The sequence below is a fragment of the Artibeus jamaicensis genome, unplaced genomic scaffold (genome assembly GCF_021234435.1).
Source record: "Artibeus jamaicensis isolate MK-2021 breed Jamaican fruit bat unplaced genomic scaffold, CSHL_Jam_final contig_484, whole genome shotgun sequence".
Taxonomy (NCBI): domain Eukaryota; kingdom Metazoa; phylum Chordata; class Mammalia; order Chiroptera; family Phyllostomidae; genus Artibeus; species Artibeus jamaicensis.
In genome coordinates this window covers 9,114,239-9,133,472 of record NW_026521859.1, presented here as the reverse complement: position 1 = coordinate 9,133,472, position 19,234 = coordinate 9,114,239, and positions in this window count along the sequence as shown.

Sequence of the window (19,234 nt, the reverse complement as noted above, 5' to 3'; positions counted from 1 at the left end):
CCCACCCAGCCATCAGGCAGAAGACTGATAGGAGCCACATAACCCACTTCCACGACTCTAAGTCCTGCCTGCAGAACCTGCGCCACCTTCCATGTCACTTGGAGGCTGTGCTTCTCTAACTGAACTTTGCACACTGGTACAGGGGCAGTGCTGGGTTATTCAAACCATGAGCAGTCTCACCAATGGTGGGAATCTTTTCTAGGAAGAGGCTGCAGCATCACGAGGGGCATCCCTTTTCCTTCCTGTGGGAGCTTGGCCATGTCACCTAACCCAGGTGAGTCTGCAAAACGTGGGCCATCATCCCTCTTCTCATGGCCCTGCTGACCTCCCAAGGGTGATGCCAACTGTCACTTGTGATCGCGATTATTTCCTTCCTCTACTTTATCCGGGGCCAGGGAGTGGGTGGCTAGGCCTTTTTCCTGGTCTGTTTTCGGATCCTTTCAAGACTGTTAAGTGAAAGGGAGGAAAAGTTAACATAGGGGCTAAATGGAAAAATGAGAACCTCAAGGAAACAGGAAACGTGGTGTGCTGTGGGGCTTCATTTCTCATGTGCAAAGCACATTTTCTCCAACCTATCATTTCTGAAATAAATGATTCACAATCATTTAATGTGAATGCATCCCAGACCTGGGTTGGGTCCCTGTAATTTGGAATCAAAAATGACTGACGGGTTGACAGAAAAGTTCTGCCAATAAATTACATACATCCTGTTAGTACAGTCTCATGCCTAAAAATATCTTCAGAGACTAAAGAGAAACTGGCAATGGTTATGGATTGACTGAAAAAAAATCAACCATAAAAACTAGGCAAAACTATATCTACACTCCCCAAACTGTAGTTAAAATTAACTTGCTTTTAGACCAAAGAAAGTCAAATACACCAGCGTAACACATCGTTCATTGAATTCACTGAGTAAAATGCTACTTCAGACAAGATTTTCAGTGTGTGTAGATTCAGCAGTTAGGATTTACGTTTTCTCCTTAACAGAACGGCAAGATATTATCCTTCTGTAGATGTAAACCTCATGTAACTCCATAAAGTGTTTCTATTTTAGGAAGAAGAGGTGAGAGATTGCAATAAAGATAACGGGATTCTAGTTCTGGGCAATCACATTTGCTTACTGGCTTCAGTTTTCCATCCAAAAAGCAGGGCTTTTAACTCCTGTAATACCTGTTGCTGCCTTGTAGTTGGACGTCTCTTCTACACAATTGGACAAAGTACAATTTGCCCACAGGAAGCAACCTGGGGCTTTAGACCTTCTTGGATAGTGCTCAGGAATTGCCTGCCACTTCCCCAATGGAAGCCCAGTGTCTGGTTGCGAAGGAACTCAAGGTGAGCATAATCTGGGCTAAAATTGGGAAGGCGATTCCTCAGCTACTGCTCCCCATTGCTGTTGCCAGTACAGGTCAGAAAAGCTAAATAATTTGTTTAACCTGATCCCCTTTCCCGACCTTGAGGGAAAACTCCTATAAGCTCACTGTAAACACAATTATGCCATGTGGGGCTTTCATTAATCTAGTACAAACCACAGCCTGACATACACTGGGCAGGATTTACTTCATGTTTTTTCTTCGCTCATTTTCAGCATGAGCTTATCCTCACACTTCCTATCCAGAGGTGGTTCTTTGTGTAGCATGAATTTGGGGGAAGAGAACAGTTACTAGACCCAATCTCTGCCATTGCAGAAGCATGTTCCAGAACCCAGATATGGTCAATCGATTCTTGGGGGTAGAGTTTGAGGGAACTCAAAGTTCACCAAGAAGTGCTGAAAAGTCATTTTACAAATGAGGAAACTGAGTCCCAGAAGTCATCCAGCTCATGAGTGAATTTCATTCATTTAGCAAATATTTATTAGACACCACTTAATGCAGGTACTGATCAAGGCACACAGATTCAGAGGTGAATAAGACAGATATGGTGTCTATCTCCAGAACCTATCTTTCTCTTACATGACCCTATAGACTCGGGTATTAGCTACAGACAGCCATAGCTTTGAGTTGGTGGATAACAGTGTTTAGTAAATTCTTTTGACCAAACCCGCAATAACAAAGGCACTGGCATTTCATGTCAGTGCATGAACAATATTTATGTGCATAACTAAAAAAAGTATTAGTATATAAAAAGAAAATTTCCAGGAACAATATTTATGTTTATTACATATGATGAGCTCTAGTATTTTCTTCTTTTGTATTTTTTTTAGGAATGCTGTGATCCCCTGATTTAGAAGGTGAAGGGTTGGTTTGCAGCTGAGCACTCCCTGAAGCTTAAGAGTGTGGTGACATTGGTGGAATTGTGATTTAATGAAGGCTTTTGAGGATGTGAAGGATTATGGTGTGGAGGATGAGGAACCAGCTGCTTTTGCTAGCTTGAGGCGCTGGGGACTGAGCTGGAGGAAGTGGGTTTAAATGGTAATGGCTGCAATTTAGAATCAACAGAGAGACTAGTAGCAAAGGCTGCCTGTGGGTCCTTGAGAAGGCTCCTTCTTGGGGAAAATGACATCTGATGGAAATGGAAGCAGTGGGAGGATGACAGGTCCCAGGGAACCTATAGAGTGGGAGTTTGGGAATCAGACTCATTGGAAAGTGGCCATGTGGCATTGGCTGCAGCAGGGACAGAACACGTCTCCACCCAGGGTACATATCCAAAAGCTTAGAGACTCATGGCTCCAGCCTCAGAGAGTCTCCCTCCCCCAAATCTATAATCCAACCCCTTTGCACAACCCATCTTTCTTGGTGAATTAAAAGAGACACAAGGGAATCCAGAATTATTTGCAATAGTGGGCTGGTTCCTCTAAGCTCTAGAAATGAACTGGAGATGTTCATTTAGAGAGGAAGGAATTGAGTCCCAACAAATATCTCCCAACAAATATTTAAAAAATGGTGATACGGAGCAATGAGTAGATTTTTTTTTTGATGACAGAACTAGAACTAACTCAAAGTAAGAAAAACTTTCTAAGGAGTAAATGCTGCCTATTGCAGCAAGTGTGGTCGAAATGACCAAGGTTAAGATATGGTTGGATTCGTTTGTTCACTCACCAACCTTTATTGAGTTTCTCCTCCATGCAGCATACTGTGCTGACCCTGGGAATACTTTGCTTTTCAGGGTCTTGTGGGGAAAAAAGTCTACATTGATTGAGAAATAGAATTTGGTAACTTAGATTTCTTCCAACAACTCTAGGACCTTCTTCAAGGTTGCAAGAGTGCCTGTAACTTGGGAAGAATAGCTGATAAACCCCATAAAATGAGGGTACCTCTGAATAGTGTAACAATGGCTAGGAGCAAGGCCTACCACACAGAGAAATGATTTGACTCACTTAGGGACTTTTGGATGACCAAGAACCTATATTATGTTGTTTATCTTTAAAGATTCCCTACTACTCATAGGGTAAAGTTTGAGTTGCTTAGCCTAGCCAACTGGTCTACCCAGTCACTGCAACATCATATCTTGCTACTCCCAAATGTGATTCTTCAGGCTAGTCTGTCTGAACTATTCATTCTCTTTTGATATTGGTGCCTATACTCATTCTTCCAGGTTTTTTAAAGTTTCTACTTTCCTCTTCACTGTATTTCTCATGCTCACTATTCAAAGCCCTGTTTGTGAAACCTTCCTCAACCTGCTCAGTCACACTCTATCTTATTGCTTATTGCACATCCCACCTTTATTAGTCATTTGGTATTTCTTACATTGTCTGGTGACATCTCTTGGGTTTAATTTTGGGTACATGTCTAATTTATCTCACCAGTTGGATTGTGATCTTCTTGTGGGCAGAGGCCACACATTCTACTTTGTTGTATCCTCTTTGGCCACAGGGCAAAGCATGCATTCAATTCATACAAAGTTGGCTGCAAGTGAACAAGACCTTTCATTATCCATTCTTGTTGCAACACAGTCACAGCTCAGACCTATTGCTCATATGAATGGAGAAAGTCTTGTAGATAACAATGCTGAAAACATTTCAAGATGTCTGTGGTTGGTTCATATTTCCCAGGAGTTTTAAACAACAAGGGTTTTGTTTTTATTTTATATATTTACAAAAATTCTTACAGCATTTACACTTGGGCAAAGCGCTAGCCATTCTGGCCCATGAACCTTTAAAGATTACGCCATTTCTTGTTCTCATTTTCTTAGCCAGTTGGTATGGCACTGTGTGGTATGCCATTCACTAATTTCAATTTTATGTGGCCAGTAAAAACATAAAAAGAAAAAGAACTAGAATTCTGGAAGAGTTGTAGAATCTTTTGGAGCAAGTTTCTGTCTTCCTTGGTGTTTGCAGTTGTCTAGAATGAGCCACACCTCTCTGACTTCTGTAACAAGACTTCTAGTGTTTCTCTACAGCCCACTCCTTTTTACAGCTCTCTTGGTCCCATTCATTTCACACAGGTCTCTACTCGTCTACATCTTGAACCATTTCAGGACTGTGGCTTAAGGTTTATGTGCTAGGAGTTTTTCATCCAATAGTGGAGTAGAGGATGGGCTGTAAGAAGATTCTCAGAAGGAACATTTCTTCTTGGAGAGTTGTCTCATTGACAGGTATAAACATGGAAATGTGGAGTGAAGTGTGGTCACATCACAGAGAAAGTTAGTTCTCTCCTGGAGTCAGGAGGGTTCAAAAGGAGTTTACTATTCCACTTTGCCTTGTACAGCCCTCATCACTTTCCTTACCCCATACACACCCACAGACATGCATGAATGCATGCACAAAGAGTCTTTTTATGGGCTTCCAAATATCTTATGGAACTGTAAGTTAGAGATTTATCATCTCCAGTAAAGAAATGAAAACCTCATTTTCTGGAGACATTAGTATTTTTCTTAACTAATAGATTTAGGAGAATAGAATTCTGGGATTTGGGTGTTACGACCTTACCCAGTAACCTCTGCAACTTACAGATGAAGAAACTGAGGCCCAGGGAGGCTCAGTCAGCCACCTGAGGCCACACAGTGCTTTCCTGATAGAACTGGATTTAGACTTTCTAACTCTTGTGTCCTGGTTGGCTGCTTCTCAAAGAAAATGATGACAAATTCTGATAGCTCATGAATTTTCCTTCACAGGCTCAGCACCAACAGTCATGCTCTAAAGAAAATCACTGGTTGACTGCTATTATATTTGGATGTCCTAATGCTGGAATTTGTTTTGAAATTGATTGGTATTGTTTCCCATATTACAATAGGCTAAGGCTGAGTTTATTCTGCTGTTATTCAAATTGCATACTTTTCTAAAGTGCTTATTAGGTGAAAAGCTTGGGAAACCAAATAGACGGAATCTTCCTGTGAAGTTTTAAAAACACAAAAGAATGTTTTCTAGGTGATGAGAAATGTAGTGATTACTAAGGATTGATCTTATAGATTCATAGGGAACATTGAAATTACCAAGAGAGCTTATAGAGAGACCACATTCATTTTCTCACAATGAATCAGTGCAATTCAGTTTGTTTCATCAAGGATCAATGACTGGGCAGTGTGCTAGATAGGGGATTTAGGTGGATATGATGAATTATGAGGCCTGCTTCTTTCCTCCAGGCACGAACAACTTAGTGGGGAAATGTGAAAGCATTTGAGTGACCTCCAGAGTCATGCTCCTTGTTGAAGAAGAAAACTTCCCCTGTAAGAAACTGACTATTTGGTCAAATGTATATGAAGAGCTGCATTCTCCTTGAATCAATTCCTCCTATTTGCCTATAATTTTTAATAATTTTTCTTGAATTATTTATAACATCTGTTGAATTCTTCTGACAGAATAACAAGTTCCAAGCATTTCCCATGAATAAATGTAAACAGTAAACCTGTGAGATGTCCTTTAAGTAGATGTTGCTTTACTGGATAGAGTCTGTTTTTTGTTAGTCCCCACACTGCTTCCTCTAAGCTCCTGAGTGGGAGGAAGGAAGGAAGCCAAAAGGGAAAGACCATGGTCACCTTATTTTCTTCTTTGTAATTTTGCAGATATTTTGCAGGTACTGGTAACATCCCTTCCATGTGTTCCCTGTTGAAAAATCCTCTCAATGCTCCTTTTTGAAGTGCTATACCTGCCCTTCATTTCTCCCTTTCTCACACTCTTTCTTTTGCTCTATTTTCTCTGTTTGTTTTATGAGTTGTCTTGTGTAGCTCATTATGTCTTTCTGAGGTGGGAGAATGAGAATGAAGCAAATTACCCTAGTTGTATTGCACCATACTTTAAATCAGGAGTTGGAAAAAGTATTTATACATTAAAAAAAAAAACAGTCATACTGATGACGTGCCTGGAATTTTATGGGTCTTTTGGCCCTGGCTACACATTGGGAAGATGTCTTTAGGGAATGGTCTATAGAGTCTTCTGCATTCCTTTCTTGTAACCAGTTGCTTGTGGGAACCCCAGTTGGGTTATGAATATACTGGATGCCAAGTGTTTCTTTTTGCTGTTGTTAGGCTTCCAGCATTCATGCAGAAATGCTTATATACTTTGGCTTATTTTCCATCTACTTCCCACACCTGTTGGTTGTCTGATTAGGTGTTCAAATAAATTGTCCTAATTTTTCCCTATGTGAATGGATTCTCTCCAAATCTCTCTACTAAGCCCCCTGAATCCAAGGCTTACATTCTCCTCATTGCAATTCCATTCTGTTAAAGTGGAAGGTACCCCAGCATCTAGTCTAGTGTTATAATTACTTTTCTTTATAACTGAAGGAGTCTTTTAACAAACCAAAATTTAAATCTTAAATGGGAGCTTATTCCAATAGCATTAGTTTATGCATTCATTTAACTGTGTGTCCATGAGACAGAGATAGAAATATATATATATATATATATATATATATATATATATATATATATATATATAGAGAGAGAGAGAGAGAGAGAGAGAGACTTCTGCCACTTGGTTCAACAATGGCACAGTCAAGAGTATATGTGAGGTGGGAAAGGTGACTCTACTGTTCTTTAGTTGGTTTTGGTTCCTTTGAAGTTTTTACAGTATATATTTAGGTAATTTAAGGGTTTTTTAAAAATAATTTTGGCTTTACAAAATTTTTCTAGATGAGCCAATTTTAGGATCTTAGAAGTATAGCTACTTGGATTGTACTAGGGATGAAGACTCATTTCTTTTCTCATCCCTATCTCTTTCCTCTTCTCTCTAATATATAGGTTCCAAGGAGCATGGTTTGTAAATCAGTGAAGTAGTCTAATTCCATTCTATGTGCAAGGAAAGCCAGACTGATAGATAGCTTTGACTTGCTCAAGGTCACATAGCTGGTTAATAAAAGCTAGCAATGGAATTTCTACTCCCTGTGACTCAGGTCACCATTGCTCTGGAAAGAGCAATGAGTTTCCCCCTCTTTTTCTGATTTAAAATCTCTATCACCTTGTAAATATTTATTATCCATGATCTGGTGCCACTTTAGTTCAAGCTGAGATCACATTTCCTATTGTTCTGTTGCCAAAGATCTCCCCTTAAACTCTACTCACTTCTAGCGTTCAGGACATCACTCCCCACCCACAGCTTTTCATCATTGCACACAAGGCAGCTTAGATTATTCTTTGCCAACCACTTCTCTGGGCCCCGCTCATGATGTGAGCAGTGATTTTAGAACACCCTGCGCATTACAGTCCACCGAGTGTCATGGTACTCACTGACTATCACCTCACCAATTTGGGGAGATATTAACAAGGGACCTGGCCCTGTGTTAGGCACATTACAAAAATGATTAGTCTACTCTTACAACAACTTCTGAGGGAGGTAGGTACTGTTTTCTATTTTCCAGTTGAGGAAATGAGGTTCAGAGAGACCGCACAGCAAGCGGTAGGGCTGGAATCTGAGCCCAGGTTAGTCTGACTCGAAAGCCTGGGCTTTAGACCTCCAGGCTCCTTTAGAGCCAGGACTTCCTTACACCATCAGTGGCCGCGTTTATTGTCTAAGTGACTGTAATGATTAAGGGAAAGATATGGGGCGGGCTGCTGCTTTATGAAGCAGCGTAACGTGATTTAAAATTCAGTTTATAAAGCAAAGGCTATGGATGAACTTGGTCATCAAATTCTGAAATATGAAGGCAAACAGGCAGTGTGGAAGCTTGAGGTAAGTTTAGGGCAAACAAGGAAATAATACTTCTCCTAGCACGTAATAAAGTTATGGAACTCATTACCCTGAGAGGCGGTACAGACAGGAAATGTAAATGGATTAAAAAAGAGTTTGGACAAATTTATGAATGACAGAGTCATAAAAGGCTTCTAACAGAAGCTGGAATATACGAGGTGTGACTATAAAGCAATGAAAATCTATTTTTTTTAACAAACACCAGGACTTGTATATCCAAATAAATATATTTTTCCTTCAAAGTCATTGCCTTGGGAGAAGACATGCTTATTCTAATACTGCTTGCTTGCCCAGAACATATTTGGAACTCATAGAAATATAGAGGTTTAAGTTCACTCACCCCTTTCCTTTTACAGATGAGAAAACTGAAACCTAACGTAATTAAATCACTTGCCCAAGGTCACACAGAAGCACTTCTGGGGCTACAATCCCAGTTGCTTAACTTTTGGTTTATTATCGCCCCTTTCATGGCTGCATGCGGTCTCCTGCTATAGATTTCTCCAGCCTCTGTGACTAATTCTTTAGGATATCCTAATGGTGGTAAATCTTTATCCTTTGTAAATGGGTTTCTGGAATAGTCGAAACTAATTTAGATTTAAGGTTGATGATTAAGATGTATGCTCAAGCTGCGAATTAATATTTTTGTTTAAACCTGAGAAGTTTTTTTCCCTAAAGAAAGGGGTAATAAAACCATCATTTGCTACCTGCAAACTGGCTTCCGGCTGGCCACCTTCAGCTGGCCCCGAGGAAGGTGTAATGCACGCCCACTTCTAGGTCGCTTTTCACAAGCCACATCCTCCAGCGGGACAGCTGTGGCAGCTCCTTTTCCACAACAGGAATGAGAGCACAGCCAAGGGAAATCGATCTCTCCAGGGGGAAAGGGAGTGAGCCGGGAAGCAGCCCCTTTGGGGCAGGAGGGAATGGCTTTGGGGTGTTCGGAATTCCTGGGAGGAATGCTGTAGGAATCCCAGGGTCTTCTCTCAAACTGATCAAAGCTATTCTGGACAGTGAAGAAGGAGAGAGGAGATTTGACAAAGCAGGGTTAAAACCTGAGCATTGACCTCTGTTGTGACTGAACAGATTAAAAAAGGAACTGCAGAGCGAGCTCAGGTGAAAAATAGGAGAGACATGGCTGTGATCCCTCCAAACTCATCAAGGGCCAGCCAAAGACAGAGGTCACTGGGGGCTCACTGGTTTGTGTTCATTCATGCTCTGCCAGTGAAATTCACTTTGATCCCCAAATGTCCCTTTCATTTGGATTTCTAAGAAAAATAAAGGGGCGGGGGAAGGGAAAGTGATGGGAGGAGGAGGCAGGCATAGAGAAACCCCAGAGTTCATGAAGCATGATAGACTTTTGCTTACAATTGGAAACGTTGCTTCTCGAAATGGATTCGCGGCCTTGAACCAAAGCTAACAAAGAAAAGACAAACATGTCACTGAAAGTAACATGTTGACATGTGTTGATGTCTCAGCCAAAATTCATAACATAACCCAGAGGAGCATTTGAGATGCCTGGCCATGCCTCCCGGTTGATGGCATGTGATGGAATTCTGGTGGGAGATATCCCAGAGGGGTCAAGGCCAGCAAGGAAAGCTGGAGACAGCAGTGCTGGGTCCTGAGGTTGTTAAAAGAATTAGACTTTGTTTTATGATGCTTGGAGCAGACACAACAAAAAAAACCTAGTTTGGATGGAAATGGAAAAGAATGGCTATCAGATTTGGTGAAATCTCTGGAAGAGAATCAGTAAGAAGAGATAAGAGCTATATATCTATTTGTTTGTATACACACACACCAAACATGGGGAGGGTAAGACCATTACCACACAGTTCTTGTGTGTGTGTGTGCACGCACACGCATGGCCCACTGCACACATGTGCACAGACACTATCTCACACAACAATATTATACACTCTTTTTGGCTAAGAAAAGGAGGGGAGAAAGTTGAACCTTAGCTATAGGCAAGGAGTTGCTAATAGTAGGAAACTGCTTATTGGGAAAACGTCTACAATTCCACTTAAGCCCACTTTGGCTTCATCCCAACCCCATAAAGATACAGAGGTTAAAAAAAACAGCCCCAGAATGCTATTTGGAAAGAGATTTCATTTTGAGGGTCTCCCTCAGGGACCCTACAATGAGGTGACAACACTGTCTCGGCTTTGTGAAGAGGCTGCTACCCAGAGCAGAATTGCTTTTGGGGGGGGAGGTTTTGTGCGGGAGGGCCTGACTTACTCTGAAGTGTGGGGAAGATGTAGATATGACTGGTGAATGTATGTTGTCTTTATTTAGGAATAGAACTATTTCCTGGCTTAAAACTTTTTTCTTTGTTTTCTGTTTATGCCCATCTCTGTCTGGCTGATCCCCGGGCTGGATGAGAACTTCAAAGGTGGATTTCAACCAGTCGATTTCTGCCCATTTCCATCCAAACCTCTGGGTACTTAGCCTGGAATGTAACAGACCTCTTTAAATGGTGGTAAGTATTATTTCTTTGAAGAAAACCCATTCATTTTCAAATTAAGGTATATTTTTCAAGTTGATAAAAAAAGTTTTTGACAGACGCTAAGAAATGAGAGACTACCAATGCTCATCAGACTTGAAGAGGCAGAGAATATACTAGAATCATCTGGTCCACAGTAACCTCGGGGCTAGAAAAGGAGATACCTACCCATTCTGTTCAGTCTCCTGTGTGTTTATGAAGTGGCCAAACGTGGCAGTAGCTACTGCGGAAATCTGTCCTCTGACAAAATAAAATAAATGTCTTGCCACCTTCCCCTGCCCCCATTTCTAAAAAGTTGAGCAGAGAAAGTTAATTTCTGGTTCACTGTGGCCCTCTTCTTGGTTTTAGATGGAAGGAACTGCTGCTTCGTGTGTTCAGGTTTCACATGAAAATGTCGTCAATAAAGAGCAATGAAAATAAACATTAGGGCTTCGGCAGGAGTCTCAGAGTTTCACAAGGCCGAGTGCAAACTCTGCGGCCGGAGAATGTCCTTGGAGGCCAGCCAGCTCAGGCCCTTCTCGGAGACTCTCCTGCCTACATCTTCTCTCTGCCCTCGTCTCAAGTGTTTCTCCCACCTCCTGAACAACAGACTGCTATTTAAATAATTTAAAAGGAAATGTAAACCAGAAACTGGTATTATGGATCCATTTACCTGTTCCTTGTGTTATGCTAAAAAAAAAAAAGGCAACATCTGGCCCCCTTTAAATCCATGTCGGTTTGAGAAAGATGACGCCTATCTGGAAAGAAAGCTTTTTCTTTTAGCATCTTTTCAGACTTCATTTTTTTCCCCAGACATTCTTCAGACTAATTCTACACCATAAGCTACTGGGATGTTAGCAGGGATATTAAGGCACGAGGTGTTAAGAGACGTGTTCAAGCTGATTCATGATCCTGGACACTTGAAGAGGGTTTGAGTTCTGTCCTTGGTGTGGGGTAGTGGAGTGACGGAGTGGATGACCTGTGGGCTCTGCCAAGTGATTGCTGTGCAGAAATTCAAGGCAGTGGTGGCAGAGGGGAGGGAGAGCGAGAAGCCAAGTGTTCATACCAAACAATGCACATGGCTTTGGAGCCCTGGCTCCACCACTGACCAGCTCTGTAAATGTGGGCCAGTTATTTAATCTCGCTGCACCGCCATCTGTCAAATGGGGATAATAGTGGGGGATATGACAGTCTGACTTGGCATCCTGGTGGCCATGGTAGAGATTTTGGCATTCATACTAAATTTATGACACTAAAACAAAAACCATCAAAATGTCAGCCTTGAAAAATTAGCAAATAACTTATAAGGAAGGCACATTTTTGCCCCCCCCCACACATCCCTGACCCTCATCTTAGGGATGAAAGGGGGCTTGAGGATGGGACATCCTCAGGGATGGGGCGGGGGGTCAGAGATGGGTTGAGGGTTACAGACAAATGGGACATTTAATCATATGATTTCTGAGCTTTATCGAGAGGGCTTTCTTTAAAATCCCCTTCTTTGGGTGATAAATTCCATAGTTTTGAAAGAGGTTTAACCGAGCTAATGTCAGTAAAGATCACGCAGCACATGGCAGGTTAGCGCTCCCCCCTTATCCACTGCTTCCCTCCGTCCCTCCCTCTGGCTGGTTTCAGGACCAATGCTCCGATCCAAGCAACAGGAGCCCCTCCTTATGTGTGTTTCACTTTCAGAGGTTTTAGTTACCCTCGGTCAGCTGTGGGCTGAAAACATTTAATGGAAAGTTCTAGAAACAAACAATTCGTAAGTTTTAAATTGTGTGTCATTCTGAGTAGTGTGAGGCAGTGCCACACTAGCCCACTCTGTCCTGCCTGAGACATGAGTCAGGCCCTGTGCCAGCGTCTCCACGCTCTGCACACTCCTTGGCTCCTTGTCACTTGGTAGCCATCTTGGTTAGCAGACCAGTCGTCAGGGTGTCTCAGTGCTTTGGTTGAAGTAGCCCTTATTTCACCTAAAATGTCACATAACTTTTATCACAGTATGCTGTGATCATTGTTCTATTTTGTTATTAGATATTATTGTTCATCTCTTACTGTGTGACATAATTTATGCATTAAGTTGCATCACAGGTGTGTGTACACAGGAAAAAACACAGTACATGCAGGGTGTGGTACTATCGTGGTTTCTGCTTCCACGGAGGGTCTTGGAATACATTGCCCTCGGATAAGGGGGGGCTACTGTATACGGCCTCTTAAACTTAATTACTCAAAAACTGAGCCCTGTGTTGGCACAGAGGGACTGGTCCTAATTTTCTCGGTATCCAAAGCACATGCAGCCATAGTCCTCCGTGAATTAGAAGATTGTGTTTGTTGAGTCCCTCCATCACTTAAAGCACCCTCTTTTCCAGAATTCCTCAGGTCTGTCTATCCGCCCCTTTTTCTGGGCCATCGGCTAATCATTCACTGTACCCAGTTACATGAAGTGAGAGTGTAAGAGGCTGACCAGCACCGCGGGAGTCCACCGTGGGGATGAGCTGGGTTCACGAGGAAGAGCTGGCGAACGGCAGGGGCTTAAGGGCCACCTTGTGCAGGGCACCCAGGAAAGCAGGGGGAAGAAGCTGAGTTGACCGAGAATCCCACATCGGCTTTGCTCATCTGAACTGCCCCTTGGGCTCTGAACCACTCTGCGCCAGGTCTGACCCCATACCCAGGAACAAGGTGTTGGGAGAAGGTCATCTCCTGTGATTATTTTAAGTTTCCCATGGACAGCAGGAATTTTCTTCCTCCCCATTGCCTGCTTTCTTGTGAGACCTGATCCTGTGGGGGAAGAGATCTTTGATAAAGACATCCAAAAGAGACTTGGGTGTGTGTCCGTGCAAGTGTGTGCGTGCGTGTGTGTGTGTGTGTGTGTGTGTGTGTGTGTGTGTGTATGAAAGCACTTACCAAAGTTACACCAAACGAGGAGGTCAACATGGGTGACAGAGAGCTTTGCCGGGTTTGCGGATGCCCATTTCTGGGGACCGCAGGGACCTACGGCCTCCTCAACCACACAGGGGTCTCAGAGTCCTCCCTGCAAGTGGGCTGGGCAGGCCGAGGGCTGGGCTGCGGAAGGGCTAGGCAGCTGTGTGCTGCACTGACTGAGACCATCATGGAACAGTTGTTTTCTTATCCAGTAATTTTTCAGTTACCTTCCTATGTGCAAAAATAAACTTCTCCAACATCTTTTTAAGGCTTACAGTAGATTCCCCAAGATGAAGGCCACTTTTTAAATTTTTAATTTTATTTTTCACTTCATAGCTTGTCTTTCTAAGTCACTTGCAAGGGAGTCCTTAGAGAACTGGGGGAAGCATTTCCCCAGGGAGAAGTAGAGGCTGACTGGGCTGATGTTGGATGCCTGAGCCCCCACTGCTTGCAGCGGGCTGGGTCCCAGGCCCCAATGTGTGCAGCCATGCTACACATGCGGCATTTCAGCCAACACACACAATTATACTATCCCTTAATTAGATCCCTCTCTTTATACTGGGAAAGCCTCAGCTGCTTGTCAACGAAAACATATTTGTACCGTGGACTTAAAAATACACACACATAAATTGCCAATTATTCCCCATTCATAGACTCTGGCAAGACACAGGCGAGAGCTGTTTGCTTTCCCTTAGGCCAAATTAAGACTTGCCTTTCATGGCAACTTATTTGCAGGAGTAATTTTCCACATCATTTAATTAGACTAATTGATTCAGCAGTTTTATCAAGCAGTAACGCAGGCTGGGTGCTTGGGGCCAATTACTCTGTGCTCTTTGGACTCACTTTGAGCAAAGATCTGATTAACTTTACTGCTTTCAAACCCAGGTCAGACCGGACCTGGTGTGTCTGCCTTTGTGGCACATGTAAGTACATGTGGGGAGCCACTAATTTATTAAGCGCTTTGAAGAGAACTGGGTGCTTAATCCAGGCGGGGGAGTCTGTCCAAGGAACAATTAGGCCACTGAAGCATGAAAGCGAGTTGTGACGACCGGTTCCAGGGGCAAAGTGAACTGAGCAGCTTCCAGTGCAATGAAGTGTCATTCTTGTCAACTGCGAGTTTGCATTTTGCAGGAGCCACACTGCATACACGGCCATGTTCTAGTTCATCCAGTGGATGGGTTGCTAGGAATGATTTTTAGGAAAAACAATGAAGGGCTAGGTACTTAGATCTTGCTAAATTTCAAACGGGTTTCTACCCTGTTTTCCATCTTCTCCTTTCTCCTTTTCGGGTAAATGTGTGTTTCATGAAATGTTGGGTATAGACAAATGGCTACAGAATGAGAAGGAACTACTTACTACTTAGAAGCTAGTGTTCATAGAGGCTGCACTATGGCCGGGCACTGTCCTTGACTCTTCCCATGTGTTTCTTCATTTAATCCTCGTTACAACCTTGTGAGTAGGTAAGTACTTATGAGGAGACATGAGAGGTGAAGGGGCTGGCCCAGGGTTATGCAGCCGGCAGGACTCAAGCTCTCCGCTCCCTATCACCACTCTAGAAAATGCTTGTGGGTGCAGAAAAACAGTATGTTTGTAAGCTGTGCAGGCAGGCCATGTGTTCTACTTTTGTAATGATGTATAAATAAATGTCCTCCTGTTAAATTAGTGAGAAGATGAGACTGTGTCAATGTTGATTTAAAACAGAAGTCAGCAAAGTTTTTCTATAAAGAGCCAGATAGTAAATATTTTAGGTTTTGTAGGCCACATATGGTCTCTGTTGCAACTACTCAACTCTGCCTCTGCACAAAAGCAGCCACAGATAATGTGTAAACAAGTGAGCGTGGCTGTGTTCCAATAAAACTTTATTTACAAAATCAGGTGGCTGGACAGATCTGGCCCCTCAGGCCATAGTTTGCCAACCTGTTGTCTGAAAAATGGTATAGTATGTGCTTCAGTGTTAAGCCATCAAAAAACATTCTGAAACCTCAGAAACAAATCAAAACCGATAAGCCTTTGCTTTTCCTTTTTTTCTATTTTCTTTAAATGTAAATGAATCCATGTTTTCATGTGGAGACTGATTTCTTGAGGCTCATTCTCTCTTTGTTTTCCTCTTACAGGTGACAATTTAGTGAGTTGCATAAACTGGCCTTGAACTTGCTATTTTCCCAACCTATAAGCAAGGGTGGTCAGGCCACCCAGGCTAATAGTGAGCGGTGGGTGAGGGGCAGAGCCCCTCTCCATAAACACCCTGACTGTTTACTCGTCTTTTGAGGCCACTAGGCCTCAGGGAAATTCCGAGAGCCCGAGGTTGGCAGCGCCACACCTCGGCCAGGCCTACCCTGTTGTCACTGTGCAATGGCGAACGTGCCTTGGTCCTGTATGCCGTCAAGAACACCTCTGTAATAACTTTTCTGTCTTAAGTTTGAGTTTGCAAGGTGACTCTCTAAAGCCAAGTTAAATGCTCTGAGGCTTTAGGTCTGTGATTCGGGCAGCTGCCAGCCACCAGGAGCGGAGAACCGCCTCTCAGCGGAGCCACTCCCACCAAACGAGATGGGAGGAGGTGCTCTCCTCCCGGAGAAAGGAACCCAGTGTTTTCATTAAAGTAATACAGTCTTAAGAAGAAAGAAAGATAAAGCAACTTGACCATCCATAAGTATAAGAATCAACAGCAAAATGTTATATCTAGCCCGGGCCAGCTGGCTCAGTTGGTTGCAGCATTGCTCCATGAACCAAAAGGTTGCAGGTTGGATTCCTGGTCAGGACACATCCAGGAGGCACTGATTGATGTTTTCTCTCCCTCCCTGTCTCTCCCTTCCTCTCTCGAAAATAAATCAACATATCCTCAGATGAGGATTAAATACACACAGACATATACACACAAACATATATATACACATATACCCATATACATATATAATGTATATATGTGTATATATATTATCTATGACAACTTAAATAAAAATGCAGCTTCAAAGTATGAAAGGATGCACGAGGAAGAGATGATATATTTAGATGATATATTTTTCCTTTGCTATCTTTTTATTTTGTTGTATAAATCATATCCTGTTTTTGTAGAAAAGCATCAAACTCATAAAACAAAATAATAAATAGTAAATAATAAAATAATTGTCTCACCCTCTAAAATAAGAAAGAAAAATGTCCTCTGACAGTCCTTAGTTTTTATTTTTGTTATTGTCTCTGGAGTCGAGGTGCCTTCCAGAACAGAGCTGGAGGCTTGGGGATATATTGCCAGAGCTATAAGAAGAACGACACACTGATAGTAGATGAAGGAGACGTGGTCAGCCCAACTTGATGTGTGTGCCCCTGTTGGCTTCAGACAGGTATGTGGAAATGGCTTCAGGTGCTCGAGAAAGGCTTGATTTGGAGATAAACTGGAAGTCTTCTAGGAGGAGGGTATCAGGGAGTTGGTTGATTTCACAGTTGCTGTTAGATACCACTCTTCTGAGATGATGTTCAGAGATTGTCCTTAGTGATGTGGCTGCAGCCTTGCTCCTGTCTGTGGCTAGCCTGTCCCTTACGCTCTTCCTTTCTCTCCTCTGTATTCCTTCTTCCCACCACCTCGACATACTCCGTTTTCCTTCTCTGTTTCACCCTGTAGAGTATCCATCATGAGGGAGGGAGACTGCAATTTCTGTTAAGTTCCTGACAAAGAATTGCCAACCTAACCCTGTGGATAATGGCTGAAGTTCAGAATAGAAATTTGAGAATCACCAACATTGCAAAGGAGAGACTCTCATTAGAAGTAAAATATACTGCTATGGTGTAGGTATGTTTTGGGCTAGATTATGGGAAGTGCACTGTCCCAAGCCCAAGTTCTCCATGCATAATGTAGGCAACTTGATCAATAAGATTATAAAATTGTCTCTCAGGAAATGATTGAGCATTTTCCCATTTATAGGAAAAAGGTTCCAGGTTCACTTGTAAAAATTAACTACATTTTTCAACAACATTTGGGAGCTTGTTAAATTTTTGTTCATTCAACAAGTATTTATTAGGTTTCTCCTTTTTTACAAACATTATGTTAGACTAAAAAATATAAAAGTATATATAAGACACATTTCCTTTCTTCAAAGAGAGTCTCAGCTAATTTTTGTTCTGCTGTGTCACAAATGTACCTGATACACCTGTCTAGTCACTCTTCCTTTTTGGAAGTTCCTCTGGGTAAGGTGGATACACATCCTGGTTTGTTCAGGAAAATCCCACTTTATGTCTATTGTCTCTGGGGATTATTGGTAACTCTACCTTTTGCTCTTCAATATGCTTTAGTTTGGTTTATAATAATGATTCAGTAATCCTAACCACAGGCCTTGATATACAAGAATGCCTAGGAAGACATGTTTTTACCTGATGACGTACTCTTTTGTTCACATCTGGTTGAACCTGTAATCAACACTTGTCCAAAGAAGAGCCCATCAGATTCCATGTGTTGAAAGTTTGCACTAAGACCCATAGGTGGAGCCACATGGAATTGACTGAGCAATGGGGTTGAGGTTAGGAGGAGTGGTGGCCAGATCTGTTACCGTAACAACTCAAAGCCATATTTGCAAGCTATCATTTTGGTGGAAAAGGAACCAAGAGCCTTAGAAAGAAGCCATGTAGTGGTGGTTGTGTGTGTGAAAGATGTGAGATTCTCTTTTTAGTCATTAAGGAGTCAAACACCATCAATGAGCTTGCAAGGAAGCATGGCTTCTGCTCCCCTCCAGCCCCTTTCCTGGTGAATACCAGGGGGCATCTGGCAGTGGAATGAGACTCCCTGCTTGAGTAAGTGCCGTGAGTGCCTCAAACCACCCCCCTCTTCCTTTCCCAGGGCTCTTCTGCTCTCTGAAGTCACGGAGGGAAACCTCAAGAGAATCACTCATAACTTCACATACAGACTCTTGAAGGTAAGTCCAGCAATTAAAAGCAGTTGGACATTTTATTCCCTGGTTACAACATTAAGTCAGCAAGCCTGAGAACCTGTACAAGCGCTTCCAGAGAGTTGGAAAGAACCCTTTGGAGGTGGCACAGTGTGCTACCAGGCAGAGATAGAAACTTCCCTGTATGGGTCTTGAGAGCATGGAAGATAGGTCCTGCACATGCTATGGACCCCAGATTCTGGATCAGGAAGGGTATTTGGGATTTGTGCTATAGCATTGCAGAGTCCACAGAAATTTTGGAACATCAGAATAAGTGGATGACTCTATTGGCTACAGGACAGGTAAAAGAAGTAGCCTGTCCCTCAGGGAGTGTCTCTAAATTGAGCCGTTTATCAGGGTTCCTGGATAATGAGCCAAGTCAGCAGTTATGACCTACCAAGGTGAAGCCTGGAAACATCTGAAAGCCCTCTCTGAGTGGCCACGTAGGAAGGTATGTACCTTCTGTCCATCTGCTCTCCACCCCAACATGAGAGTGGAGATGAGTAAGGAAGCATGTAAGAGGAGACTGTATCTCACTAACCCCTGGCCAAGCCACTTGAGCTTGCAGTATAGTCTACCCTGAGGCTGGGAAGGGGGAAAGAGAAGAGCTTCCCTTGAATATGAAACTGTAGGTGTATGACTGATAGCACTGACTCTTACAGAATGAAATTGAGAGTGCTTCGATAATAAATGTGATAGGAAACCTACGTTGTCATCTCAGTTTTGATTAAGAGTGCTGCACTCTGGAAAAATAAGTTCAGCAGCCTTCTTGGTGGCAGACAATTGTTAAAGGAACCTCTTCCATGTTTATTTACCAATGAGTTGAGACTCCTCATTAAACCAGTTTGTGGACAGAAATTATTAGAGCCTCTC